The 15,118-nt window shown below is 37.2% G+C and overlaps 1 pseudogene; it reads right to left on the reverse strand.

Annotated features, from left to right (window-relative positions):
• Positions 1–339: 339 nt before the first annotated feature.
• The window catches only part of LOC111171031 (protein tyrosine phosphatase type IVA 3 pseudogene), a 60,403-nt pseudogene continuing 45,624 nt past the window's right edge, over positions 340–15,118 (reverse strand).

The following is a 15,118-nucleotide window of genomic DNA, read 5'->3' on the forward strand; positions in this document are numbered from 1 at the left end:
CAATGGTTGTATGAACCTAATGTGGACTGGTACAAATATGGGCGATGTAAACATAAATTGAGCAGGCAAATAACCATATAGGCCCTACTTTCAGTGTTTGAAACGACTGAAGAAATGAACCACATAAGTACTAGAATGTTCATAGTTCCTGGGATTTCAGTTTTGCGTGATACTAAAAATATACAAGTATTGTGTTGGATATTTTGGCACCTGATATCCCTAATTTTTTTATACTTTGATAAGATTCTGGCATGAGAATCAATTTAAAGACAGCATAATTCTGCATGATTTCAGGAAAGGAACATTCCATTGGTACAAAAAATAAGTACATTTTAAATGCTGAACAATGAGAACCTTTCGTTAAGCATCCAAATATGTTGACTGTAATTGAAACATAGAGATTATAATTATGCCAAGCTTGCGATCTGGTAAAACTACTTTTCAGCCTGCTGTGGAAGCTTCATTAGACTTGCTCACTAAGCCACCATGTTGGCTAGTATGGACGTCAAATTAGGACCTGTCTCAAGTTCCACTTCTAAGGCAACAGCATCAGGCATCCTGGTTTTGTTGACTATAATAGTTGTTTCTAAGGTCACTGGAGTTTTGAAGCACATCCATATTTTAGCATAATATTTCTTCATATACAAAAGTTCCTTGCTGTTAAAAGCTCCACACTACTTTTGTCTTATGAACTGCACTGCATCTTCATATTTCATTCCACCTTCTGTTAATACCAGGACGACAAACACTGGAGCTCTGCTAAGACCTGCAACTCAGTAGCAAACAGCAACCATGTTTTTCACAAAACTTAACTTTTTACAAGACTTAACCAGTCATCAACAATCTGGCTGGATGGCGGGACACCGTCATCAAAAGGCCACTTGTGAACATGGATACCTTCTTTCTTCACAAGGGCAGTGCTATCCTGTTGTGATAACTCCTTACTTCTTAAATTTCTCCATAAAATGTTTAAGGTTGCATTCGTTAGACTGAATGTAATGGGAAATCTCATGTTCTTGTATGAGACTTCCACAGGATCTGGAAGGTTTATTCAAGCTATGTTAATTTAGTTAAAAACATCCAATAAGGTTATGAAAAAAAATTTTTAATTGAATAAAGAAATGACATAAAGAAACTGGTCTATTTTAATATACTCCACTTGAAATTCTCAGTGCTTTGAGTGTGAAGCTGGAAGTAATAGGAAATGAAGTGAACTTCCTAACAAGAAGCAGAAATCTTTCAATACAGTAATACTGAGGCAGTGGATAGGAAGTACACTGAGTTTTATCCCATCTAGGTCAGAACTCATTGCAAATATTCTGCAGATTTCAATTCAACACTCTGTGTCCAGGTTAAATGCTCTTATGGGGGCTTCTTGGTGAAATAGTGATGAATTTCTATATTTCACTTGTCTCCAGAGAGGCCATGCTGTGCCTGAAAGAATCTCCACTGGCCGTCAGAAACTCCATAAATGTGGCCAAGAAAGGAATACTCATTAAAGGCTGTGGTCTAATCATACAGCTGGACCGTAGGTGGCAGGGACACAGGTGGTGGGGGGGCATCACCTTCTACCATGCAGTGAGAGGCCCCGAGGAGAGCCTGGTGCTAAGTTGGCCCACAGAGGGAGCCAACGTGCATGCTGAGGCCCAAAGATTAACTTTTATTCAAAGAAGGGAAAGCTGGGAAATGAGGGAATTCAAATGCACATTAATGAAAAAATTTGTGAACTGAACCTATTTAGCCAAGAGACTTAATGGATAGAGGCAGGATGTTTATGTGTGTTTTGCATGGAGAAATGTAAGGATGTACGTGGGGCTGGGCAGAAATGTCTCTTAGCTGTTTCTCAGGATTACTCTAGTCTCTGTTTCCAACCGGTAGACCAGAACTTCCTGGCTGAAAACTCTCTGCTAACTTCCCTTGTTTCAGAATAAAATCCAGAATTTTCATCACGCCATATATTGTCTGGCCACAGCCTTACCTCTCCATCTTCAATTACCACTCATCCTCACCACATTCGCCCTGTGCTCTAGCAATTCAACTCCCTTGGCATAACTCTAAGATGCATGATTTCATACTTCTGTCTCTTTTTAAAAAGGGCCGGTAAGAGTTAAAGCATGGATTCTCATGAAGGTCCAAATTTTCTAACATATTTAGCTTCCTTCTTGCTAAATGGAATCCAATTGTAGTATATAGCTAGCTTTAGAGGCCATCCTAAAATTGATATATCCATTTCTTTGTACCATCAGTACAAAAATATAGGGCAGAATATGCCTTTAACTTTGGAGCCACCTGCCTCACTTACCAACTCCCAAGAGACAGGGTCAGTGGATTATCGAATTCCTGCTGATGATTCTGCTCAAAAGGCTGCTTTCAGCAATGCACAGGGCTCTAGTCGATGGAATCCTTATTTTTAGAAATGCTGCATTCCTTCTAGTCTAAAAATAGCCCCTGACAGTTCTCAACATCTAAAACCCCCTGGGTAAAATGTACCCAAATTTATACCTTTGAATTTATAGAATCTGACTAGGAAAATTTCACATGGGTATAAAATTCCAGGGATTGAAGATAAATAACTTGTATAATATTTTGAGCTCTGTGGACATAAATTGCTATATACATCTAAGGCACAGTAGAATAATAGAAAAAAAGAATAAGGGGAACTTAAAATAACTACTCATCAAACAGGAAAGCAAGTCTCCTCACTAACTTTCAGTTACATTGGTAAGGGATAACTGTGAATTTTGATGTTAAAGGACTCGTGATCTGGGTGGATGGTTTCCCAAGCTTTTCCCTTTGTTTTTCCCATGGACCTTCTATCCATTCCTCTAGTGCAGTTAAGACAGGAAGAAGGAAAAACACTTATTTTCTCTATGTGTTAGTGTCATAGAGTTTCCTGAACCAACAAGAAAGTCAGGGGGATATACGTATTCCCTATTCCCTCCTCCTCCTCTCATCCCAATCCAGATACTCTTTCTGCTGAGGTGGGAAGGATTTCAGTAATCCTCCTTTATCCCACAGTTTCATGCTAACCTCACAAACATCACACTTACTCTAGTTCTCTGGACTGCACCCACCAACCGCATTACTCTTCTCACTGCTATGCTGACACTTTTCTGTTACATTCCGCACACTGACTCTTTACAGTTCCTGATGAAGTAGCACCATCAGGAGTGTTTTTCTCTTGCCTCTCCCTATTTGTCCCTCAGGGAGACAGACCAACATTACCTGCTATCACAGCATTTCAAAATGGGGCAGATACATTTTAAGAAACACACTTACTGTACCATATTAGCCTGAAAGCATATATATCCCACTTCTCCAGGAAGAGTTTAGCCACCCCACAACCCCTCCAGAGCTGCATCTCCTTTCATCCCTGCATGCCTCTGAGACACCCATCTCATATCTATCCCCTCTTTTGGTCAGGGGAAAAGGTGGATAGATATGGGCTGTTCAACACTATTGAGGTTTAGGGATCCTAGTTTTCACAATTTATAGAGATAAACTTTTGAAACTTTATTAGACATGATTCATCAATCCCTTTGTAACTTTGGATTTCTCTTTTGCAAAATTTTAGCTCATGTAACAAACAAACTTCTGTATGACTATCTCTCATTTACCAGGATTTCAGTTCTAGTTTACTTGAAATTCAGAACATTTCTATTGGGATACAACTTGTAAATATTTTAATGGCTTTTCCATTAACAACCTCTAAATTACTATCTCTGAGTCCTGTAACCTGAGTCAGTCATTAATGTATCCAAATGAGGAAGTCAGAAAGAAATATGCTAAGTATTTGCATGGAGAACTACATACATTAAAATATATCTATGTAATGACCTATACGGAAATAGAATCTAAAAAAGAGTGGATATATGTGTATGTATAACTGACTCACTTTGCTGTATAGCAGAAACTAACACAACATTGTAAATCAACTATACTCCAATAAAAAATATTAATAACAAATTTTAAAAATATACCTATGATTTGTATATTTTACAGATACAAAAAGGATTTACAGAATCACATTAAAAGAGTTTTAGTGAGCAATGTATGATAAATAAAAATAATTGGATAATAATTAGCATTTCTAATTTAAGATATGTACAATATAATTGGTAGTCTCTTAATTAAATGAGCTCTTATTATCCCTATCAAAGTACCAAGGGCATTTTTCACAGAACTAGGAAAACTAATTTAAAAATTTGTATGGAAACACAAAGGACCTCAAATGGCCAAAACAATATTGAGAAAGAAGAACAGAGCTAGAGGAATCATGCTCCTTGACTTCAGACTGTACTATAAAGCTACAGTAATCAAAACAGTATGGTACTAACACAAAAACAGATACATAGATCACTGGAAAAGAAGAGACAGCCCAGAAGTAAACCCATGCACTTATGGTCAATTAAACTATGTCAAAAAAGGCAAGAATATACAATGAAGAAAAGACAGTCTCTTCAATAAGCAGTGATGGGAAAACTGGACAGATAAATGTAAAAGAATGAGATTAGATCATTATCTAACACCATATACAAAAATAAACTCAAAATGGATTAAAGATCTAAATATAAAAGCAGAAACCATAAAACTCCCAAAAGGAAACATAGGCAGAACACTCTGACAAAAATTATAGCAATATTTTTTGGACCTATCTACTAAAGCAAAGGAAATAAAAACAAAAATAAACAAATGGGATCTGATTAAACTTAAAAGCTTTTGCACATCAAAGGACACCATCAACAAAATGAAAAGACAACCTACTGAATGGGAGAAAATATTTGCAAATGATATGACCGATAAGGGGTTAATAGCCAAACTATCTAAACAGCTAATACGACTCAACACACACACACAAAAACCTGATTAAGAATGGGGGACTTCCTTGCAGTCCAATGTTTAAGACTTCATCTTCCAATGCAGGGGGTGCGGGTTCAATCCCTATTCGGGGAGCTAAGTTTCCACATGCCTCGTGGCCAAAAAACCAAAACATAAAACAGAAGCAATACTGTAACAAATTAAATAAAAACTTTAAAAATGGTCCACATCAAAAAAAAATCTTAAAAAAAAAAGAAATGCACAGAGACCTAAATAGACATTTTCCCAAGCAAGGCATACAGATGGACAACAGGCACACAAAAAGATGCTCAACACTGTTAATGATCAGACAAATGCAAATTAATACCACAATGAGATATCAACTCACAGCTGTCAGAATGGCTATGATCAACAAGAACACAAATAACAAATGTTGGTGAGTATATGGAAAAGAGGAAACCCTAGTACACTGTTAGTGGGAAGCGCAGCCACTATGAAAAACAGTATGGTGGTTTCTCAAAAAACTAAAAGTAGAACTACCATATGACTCAGCAATTCCTCTCCTGGGTATATACTCAATAAACTTCAAAAACACTAATTCAAATAGATACATGCACCCCAATGTTCACAGCAGTATTATTTACAATTGACAAGATATGGAAGCAACCTAAGTGCCCATCAACAGATGATTGGATAAAGAAGATGTCCCCCGAACACACGTGCATGATAAAATACTACTCAGCCATGAAAAGAATGAAATTTTGCCATTTGCAACAACATGGATGGACTTGGGGGTATTTTGCTAAGTAAAATAAGTCAGACAGAGAAAGACAAATACTGTATGATATCACTTATATGTGAAATCCAAAAAATGAAACAAAGTAGTGAGTATAACAAAAAAGAAACAGACTCACAGATATAGAGAACAAACTAGTGGTTACCAGTGGGGAGAGGGAAGGGGGAAGGGGCAAGTTAGGATTAGGGGACTAAAAGGTATAAACTACTATGTATAAAATAGATACGCTACTAGGACATATTGTACAACACAGGGAATATAGCCATTATTTTGCAATAATGGAGTGCCAAATAATATGGGGTCATATTCTTAAACCTCCACAATTTGCACTTTGGTCCAAAATTATTTGCATTATTTCCACTTTCAAAATACAGTCACTCTCTCCCGATAGCCTCCACAAGTTTGATCTCATTGCAGCCTCAGGCTCAGGGCTGAGGCCCAAGACCTCATTACAGAAGGGCATGCGGGTCCCTGGATTAGTTTCCTTGGATGCATCTCCTCAGGTGTGGTTTCTCTCAATTTTAAGATGTGTGAATTAAAATGAAAAGTTATTTTCCTCCTATACATCCAATATACACTGGTGGGGTAGGCATAAAGTGCTATAGACACAACTATTCAAAAGGAAAGGGGAGGTGGAAATGGGAGGCACAAAGTTCACTGATACACAGCAATTTTGAAACCCAGTCAGACACGTTTGCAGTTCCTTGATTAGGAGCCAGTTCTGCAACCTGGGGCTGATTCTTCAGAGTTCTTGGTTCCGTCTTATTGGATCCTTGTTCTGCCACTTGAGTTATCCTTCCTTTCCCATAAAAAGGAGGCTGTGTATGCAACTGAGTCATTTTCTCAGATTGTCTCCTGCCTGTAGAGACTCAAAGATCCAAATGCTCTTTTGCATTTTGTGTTGTCTTTGTCCCATTTTGTCCACACTAACACAATTACATTAAAAATGATATAGGCTTTCTGTGTAGCAACTTATAACTGATTCTTTTAGACAGAGATCAAACCCACAAATCTTTTCAAGATAAACACTTTTCTACCTTGAGTTCCCTGTGAGGTTTCTATGGGAAAACGCTAAGATCCTTAGGGACCTATTGTTTACCAGTGAGGGGGTGTGGTCTGCCAGGGATGCCCTTAAAATCTTTAGAAGGCTTTTTTTTCTGTTTGAAAGGAGTTATGTGACAGTTAAATTTTTCTGAGGTCTTAACAAGGAATCTTATAGGCCCACCCAGGATTTGGTCTTTGCCCTGAAGCTACTTCTTAATTTAAACGTTATATTATTTTATTTTTGCCATCTGGAGAGACTGGCACTGAGAAATGATTTTATCTTAACACCCAGAAAGCCCTGGATCCTTTATATTTCTTCCAAATTATGCTTGAAAAATGAGTAATTCCTTTTTGTGGTTCATCTGTTTATAACTTATTATACATGGCTAAAAGAGCTTATACTTCCAATATTCTGCACAAAACTCTTAGCTAGATCTATCAGTTCATGAGGTACATTTTCTATTTTTAATATTTCCATAATTAAGAGTTTTGTGAAACATTCTGCACTACATGAAATGAATCTCCTTTCCTCCAGCTTCAAATAACATTTTTCTTAATTTCCTTTAAGTCCTCACTAACAATCTCCTTGAGGCCTATCTAGCTTCTATTTACAGACTCCTCAAGTCCACTCAACTCCTGCTCACCACTGGAGTCCAAAGCCAATGTCAGCTGTTTTAGGTTTGTGTTACAGATACAGTCCAATTCCAGATACCAAATTATGTTCTTTTTCTCTGTTACCACATGAAAAATTAACTCAAAGCTTAATGGCTTAATATAGCAATCATTTTTGTTATGTCTCACAATTTCTGCAGGTCAAGAATTCCTAAAGAGCATGGCAATATGTTCTGCCTTGGTGTCTTTCATCAGGTTGCACTTGGATGGTAGCTGGAGCTGGAAGAGAAGGGGGCTGGAGCAGCTGGCACCTGCTAGGGCTCTCTCACTCAGTCTCAGGCTTGTCCCTGTGATTTTGCATGGGCTCTATGGACTTCTACAGCATGGCAACCTCAGGGCTCTTGTACAAGTACTCCAGTGAGCAAGACTGTAGTCTTATTTCCTTTTGTGACCTAGCTCAAAAAGTCACTTACCATCATTTCTCTTGTAGTCACAAATTCTCCCAAATTCAAGGGGAGGGGGAAATATACACCCTACTTCTCAATGAATTGGGGGCTATATTTTAAAACTGCCACGATGAATTTGGCTTATTTTAATCATGCTTGTTAAAGGTCTTGTTTCTTAACCACAAAGTCTAAGTCTCCTACACAAATTTTTCAGGAATACAATTCTCATCTTGGGATGAAAGTACCATAGTATTAATTTGAATAGCTAAATCATGGACTTTTAAGCACCAACTAACATGGCACTAGGGTGTCTTAACCATCTTGTTTTTGTCCTTTCTGCCCTTCTAAAACAATGACTCGAATTCTAATAATCTAGCTTCCCTATAGATGAAGGCTTCTCCCTGTTCTGCTCAGTTATTCCCCTCTTCTGACCATTGCCAATTAAAACAAGATATTTTAAATCAATTACGCTAAATGGTATGATCTTTGAGAGAAAAACATGACCTTCTGCTCTGAAGAGTTTTTCCATTATACAGTTAACTTCTTTGCCCCCATAAAGGACCTGAAATTGAAGATCTCATTGCATCTATCACTTAGCACAAATATCTCATTGGAGTAATGCAGTCATTATGACAGGAGAAAGAGGACATTTTGGCTGCTTAATATTAACAGGCTACAATGCGATCCTGATGTATTCAATTTCCATAATCTTGATCTTATTTCTGCCTAAGGGAATACAAAACATCAAGATGCAAATAAAAATGTTTTTAACAACACTAGGTCATTAAGACAAAATTTGAGGTTTTTTCCTCTAGTCATTTTTATTTGAAAAACTGATTGGAGTTTCAGTCTTACATGAAAATAAAACCCTTAAATAGTTGAAGTACTGCTCATTCCTTAGGAACAGTCTTTAAATATGATGTCATTATGTAAAACTCTTGGGTTACGTGTACATTGCAAGTCAATTTCACTATTCATCATCCATCACAGCCATCATGGTATCACATCAGGAACATAGAGTACGGATTTGAAGTGGAGGTACTTAATCTATCTCAATCTACCTGGCCTTTAATTATACTCGTTTAACAAGAGCACACACTTTCATTTGCAGTTGACAATCTCATGTGATTGGCCAGAACTGGATCTACCTACATGTTTAATTAAGGGGTGACTAAATTCTTCCATGACTCTGACTTTCTCATAATATAAAATTTTAAAAATCCAGGTAGTTAGAGTCAGAGGAATTGGCATTTTGGAAGATCTTTATCTTTTTCATTCAAAAGTTACCTGACTCTAAAATACTCTTAACTCATACTCATGAAATTCATCAGCTTGTCAGATGTACGAGGTAGTACAGCCTGGCCTCTCATCTCAGTGTTTTATACTATCAAACAGAAGCCACCAATGAATCTTAGTAGGTGTAATTAACTACATAAAGGATAAACCAAAAAGAAAATACATTGCTACTATCAACTTCTCTTAGCCTTATGGCCTATATTGTTAACTGGAGTACCACTTGGCATAGTTGTCTCTAGTTTTTACCCTCTGACCAGGTTAACTAAAGCAAATCTGTGGAAACAGGCAAAGCTTCTACCTAGAAAATGAGGCAGGAATCTATCAGAAGTTAGGTACTTTTCCTTCTTCTTCAATGTAAGAAGACATCAATATGTGCAGACCATGTTCTCATTGATTGATTGGTTCATTCATCCATTTATTTATTCAACAAACATTATGTAGTATAAATCATGTTCCATGCAGAGAGAACCTTCCATATGTGCTCATTCTGACTTTAAACAATTACAAAGATCTCATCTCTTCCATTCAGCACAGATGAGAGATCAGACAAAATGGATTTTGATTGTCTTCCAGAAAGTCCTAGAAGGAAAATTCAGGAACACTGGCTGTCTTTTAACATCAGAAATCAAAACCTGAATGCAATTAGTTTGCAGAGTCAAATTTGATACAAAAAGAAAAAAAATATTTTAATTGAATAATATTTTGCATTTCCAGACATTTCTATAGCATTTCATTATCTTCCGTAATTATCTTCAATATTATTTGCATGTGTCAAGTAAATTGCCTGGGGGCACTTGTTTGGAAGTCTTAAAATTAATTTGAACCTTTAAAAGCTTTAATTAAATTAATAATTATTTTATTCCTAGATAAAGCAAAACTCACTGACAATATACCAATTAGTATGTAAAAATGTATACCTGTGTCTGTTCACACACACATATATACCTTTCATTTGTACGCCAAATACTCTTCAATTTTTTTCATATGAGATTTCTCTGTTGATTCTCACAAAGCAATTAGGATAAATATAAACCAAGTATGTATCCTAATTTTAGAAATTAAAGCATACCTAAATTTACCTAATTAGAGAATATGCCAGTCAGGTTTATATCATAGAAACAGAACTGCTACAAGTGATACAGAATGAATAATGTATTTTAGGGGTTGGACATCATACAATTATGGGAGTTGTTGGAGAAGCCTATTATTTCTGTGTCTAATGTTGAACCTCAAGTCACTATAGGTTAGCCAGAGGGGCAGTTGGAAAACTGGATGTGAATGAGAGCAAGGACAAACTGGAACTTGCAAAAATAGAAGGAGACAAAGAATGGCAACTGGAACTTGTGAAAACAAACTGGAACTCATGTCTGTGTCTTACCATATCCAACCTCAATGCCATGGGTATATAGGACAAGCTGGCATCTTCACTACATAGTTGCACATGCTCTTGTGCATAAGCCAAATTGCCTGGTGCCCTGCACCAACCTTCAGAGCTGCCTCATTTCCATCTACCAAATCTTGTGCACAATATCTCCTATGGACCATGCAAACCCAGAATCATGCAGAGGACTCTAAAAAACATAGTTTAGCTTAGCTAAGCTGACCCAGTACAGAGCCAATGTAGGGAGATGTAGGATAGAATCTGGGTCTCCTAACTTAAGTCTTCTCCCAGTACATTTGCCAAGGCTAATGTCCAACAGTAAGCTGATGTCTAGCATTGTCCACAGAGAAGCAGAACTTGGAAGACAAACCACAAGAAAAAAAATCTAATCCACTTGAAATGTGATGACTTCTACAGTGGTATGGTAAAATCAACTTGCTCAACAAGGAAGAAGAAGAATCTTGTCTGTTGTTTATGCACCAGGCACATTTCAATAGAAAATTAACCTTTGCTTTGATCTTCACTACCTTTCGTCATTTATGCTATTATTTCAATAAACTACTCTCTTTAGGCAGACCTTAGTAAGTAAATACAATCATAACAATAGTCATGAGGATTAGATTGATTATCTAATTGTCATTACTTACTTTGCTTCAGTGAAAATAATTATATCCCTGTGTTGAGCCATTGGATCCACGACCATGTGAAAATCCAGTGCTTGATCAGGGAATAAAGCACTATTAAATATGCAGGGACTTTCATCCTCTTCATTTATGATTTGTCTAGCCAATTAACAACACTTATTAGATAAGAAATCTAAATCTTTAGGAAACAATGAATTATAGAAAAATTTCTCTTCTGTTTATTTCCAAGGTGCCCTTTATCCTGATTTTTCTCCATCTCCCAATTAAGGGGAACCTGGGCCTGAGGAACGATAGGAAAGTCTAAAGTCTGTGTGTTCCATTGCCTCCTAGCTGCAGTTTGTAGAGCCTAGAGGAGATGTACAAGACAGAAGGTCCTGGGGAAGAAAGAAAACCTGTGAGACAGCTCTTCTAAATGAGTCCAAGGGACTAGAGAGAAAGTGAGAATTCAGGCACACAGAAACAAGGAACAAACAAGATGAAGAATGGGGATAAAGGTAGAAATGAAAGATAGGTGCCCAAACTCCTCAGGCAACCTTTGTTTTCAAGTGTGGACAGAGAGCCCCATGTGCCATGATCTTTTGGAAGAACTATTAGGGAGAAATGAGACTCAAACCCTAGAGAGGACTGCATGGTACAGAGGGATGGGATGGGGAGGGTGGGAGGGAGACGCAAGAGGAAGGGGATATGGGGATATATGTATACATATAGCTGATTCACTTTGTTGTACAGCAGAAACTAACACAACATTGTAAAGCAATTATACTCCAAGAAAGATGTAAAAAAAATCTTTTAAAGAATAAATTATAAAAGAAACCTATAAAGAAAAAACTGCACATGAATCTTCAAATATCTCGATAAAAATTTCAAGTAAAACAAACAAAAAAAACAAAATAAATGGTGGTCATTACTACACAGAGCCTAGAGATTGGAATTAAGAAGAGACAGGGTCAGAATCAAATACTGTAGAAACTGAAAAGAAGGATCAAAGCCTTGGAGCTTCCTCCAGTGCACCTTTACACTTTCAGGCCTATCCCAGAGTTACCCACCACGACCACATATAGGCCATTCTTCCCAACTGCTATACACTGAGAGGGATTTGTTAAAATTATAAAATTCAGTACAGAACTGTGATCTCTTTAGCATATTTTCCATCATGTCTAGCAGTACCTGATATGAGAACAAATCAGCAAGACTGACTGTTACACAGGAAATATTCCCTGGTCAGTAACAATAGCTCTCAAGTTTGCTGTGGAGGAGCAGAGGGGAAGCTGATGTGAGTGAACGTCAGCACCTGAGCTTGTAGCTGGGGTAATATTTACTTTTAATGGCTGCTACTTCTTTTGAAAGAGCTGACCTACTTTTTTTCTCTTCGCTCAGCTTCCACCCCCCACTGGACCTGAGAAAAGGGGCAGGTTGAAGAAAAACCTGTCATAATATTATATCAGAATCTCTACAGAATCTCATGAGAGGAGAAAACATGGAAAATAACAGAGAGTTCTAAAACATTTTCTTTTGAGGAAAGGAAAGGTTAGATTTACTCTAGAATCACCCAGACATTCAGGGAGGATTTCATCTCATTCATCCATAGTTAAAATTTGGAAACACTTGAATTGGCAGGTGGACTAAACAAGATCTATTTGCTGTATTTAAACACCTGATATAATAGTCAACTTATGGTAATTCTTTAAATTGCAAGATTGCAAGCAGCTGGAGTTTTTCAAGTTCTAATGTGCTTAAATATACATAACTATGGCAGTGATCAAGCTAAATACGGTAGAAATAAAATAACATAAGAAACTATATTTACAATCATTTCAAAGCTCTAACTAGAATTAGAATGATGGAAGAGAAACTCTAAACTTACTCTTGCAGCTTTCTCTAACTTTGTAGAACAAAAAACTCTGAACTCTCACCTAAAGGGTAAACCCACCTGATGTGAGATGCTTTTAATTAGATTGAGCCAGACCCCAGAGTAGGTCAGGAAGGAAAAAAGAGGAAAAATGTTCCTCAGAGCTTTTCTTCTACCACTGTTCTCCTGAATAGGCCTAGAAAATAGTCCAAACTTTCTCCCTGGGACAAAAACATAAAGACATATCTTGTTTTTAAAAATAGTGCATGGTCTTTACATGATTTTCAACTCAATTCAACCCTCTTTGAGTACTATTCTATGCTAGGTACATATGTTAGGCCCCAAACCTGGGCCCTAAATATGAAAAAGACACAATTCCTGAGCCTAAAGAATTTAGTCCATTATTGTAGATGGACCCTTTAGTACTAACTATAAAGCAAAGTGATGGCGATGTTTGAAAAAAGCAAAAATGCATGTCTATGGATCCCAAATGACTTCATCAGCCATCATTCATTTAAAGGAGTTTTCCTTTGTCATATTGTTTTTACGCTAATGGGAGGATTTATGAGGCTGTGCTGGAGAAAAAAAAAATGTTAAAGGCATACTTATACAGAGCTAGCAATATCTCCTTTGTCAATAACAAATCTAGGTAATTTTAGTTCCTGCTCAATTATGCAAAAGGAAATTGATAGAAAACAGTATAAAACAGAGATGTGAATAATACAGAGTAACTCAAGGAGACGGAAATGGAGTGGATTATTCATACTTCAAACAGGACTGCTAACAAAGATGACTTTTGTTTCTTGCCACTTCCTTTAGAGCTAGAGAGAACAAGATGATTTTACGTATTGGAAGTATAAATTGCTTGTACATAGATTTCCCCTTTTCATCCTCAGATTGGATGAAAGGAAAACTATGCCAACCGAAAGCAGGCTTTAGAATCTCAGACTCCCTGTTGTCTTTTATTTGATTTTGTCATGTTTGACTTTCACTAGCCATTGTTCTTCCAAACCCTTGATTCAGGCAGTTTTTCTGGACCTTTCTTCTGAAGTACGATATGACCTCTATTTTCCATTTTTTAATGAATTGACTTATCAGGAGTCATTCTAAATTAAGCCCAATAACAGTGGAATTCTACATGAAAGACATTCTGGATTTCTGAATGCGCACCAAGAAGAATGTCATTTGAAATAATTAAAAGTAGAATTTCCTATAATAAATCTACCTTGTAGATCAAGTATGAACATGCTTTTTGCTGGTTTCTGTTTCAACCATGACTTGCTGCAGACATTTATTCCCTCTGAGGACTCAGTGTTACTGCTTAAGTTAGGACCTTAAATATATAAATATTCTCACAAAAGATAGAAGTCATTGTCCATATAACACAGATGACACTCCAAATTCAACCTTATCTGGAAATAGGGATTTTTGCAGAAATCATTAGATAAAGTGAAGTCATTCTGGATTAGTGTGGGCCCTAAATCCAATGACTTGTGTCCTTAATAACAGGAGAGGACACACAGAGATTTCCACAGAGGAAGGACACCATGTGAAAACAGAGGCAGAGACTGGAGTGATGCCTTCACAAGCCAAAGAATGCCAAATGATTGCTGGCAGAGAAGGCCTGGGAGAGAGGCCTGGAACAAATTCTCCCTCAGAGCCTCCAGAAGAAACCGATCTTACCGACGTCTTAATTTTAGACTTCAAGCTTCCAAAACTGTGAGAGAATAAATTTCTGTTGTTTTGAGCCACTCAATTTGTAGTAATTTGTTATGGCAGCCCTATAAAATTAATATTGCTTCCAATTATTTTTCTAACCAAAATTCCCCAAGCCTCGTTAACATCTGGGCAGGTAAAGAGTCACACATGTACTAATAACTCAGATTTAATTGGGACTTGCTCACACTTTCTGATGCGTGATATTCAGGCCCTTTGAAAAGGTTTCCCCCTCCTCACAATCAAAACCCTTTATTTCTGGGTATCTCCAGGGAGAGTTTCTCGGGTACGCACAAATGTCTGCCCCGGTAGACCTCTTCATGGCCCCTGTGGATATCGCTCTTTGCCTGGTACTATCAATGAAAAACTGAAGAACACAAGGTACCAAAGTTTCAGGGGGGGTTCTGTGACACAGAAAGGAGGTAAGCCTCTCTAACCCTTCTGTGTTACATTGAGATAAAGGGTTCTAAAACATTACTGATTTAGTAAAATAGCTTTTTAAATTTCTAAGTGTGT

This window comes from Delphinapterus leucas, chromosome 2 (assembly GCF_059928025.1).
Source record: "Delphinapterus leucas isolate spDelLeu-1000000601 "Yukka" chromosome 2, BTC_Dleu_Yukka2, whole genome shotgun sequence".
Classification (NCBI taxonomy): domain Eukaryota; kingdom Metazoa; phylum Chordata; class Mammalia; order Artiodactyla; family Monodontidae; genus Delphinapterus; species Delphinapterus leucas.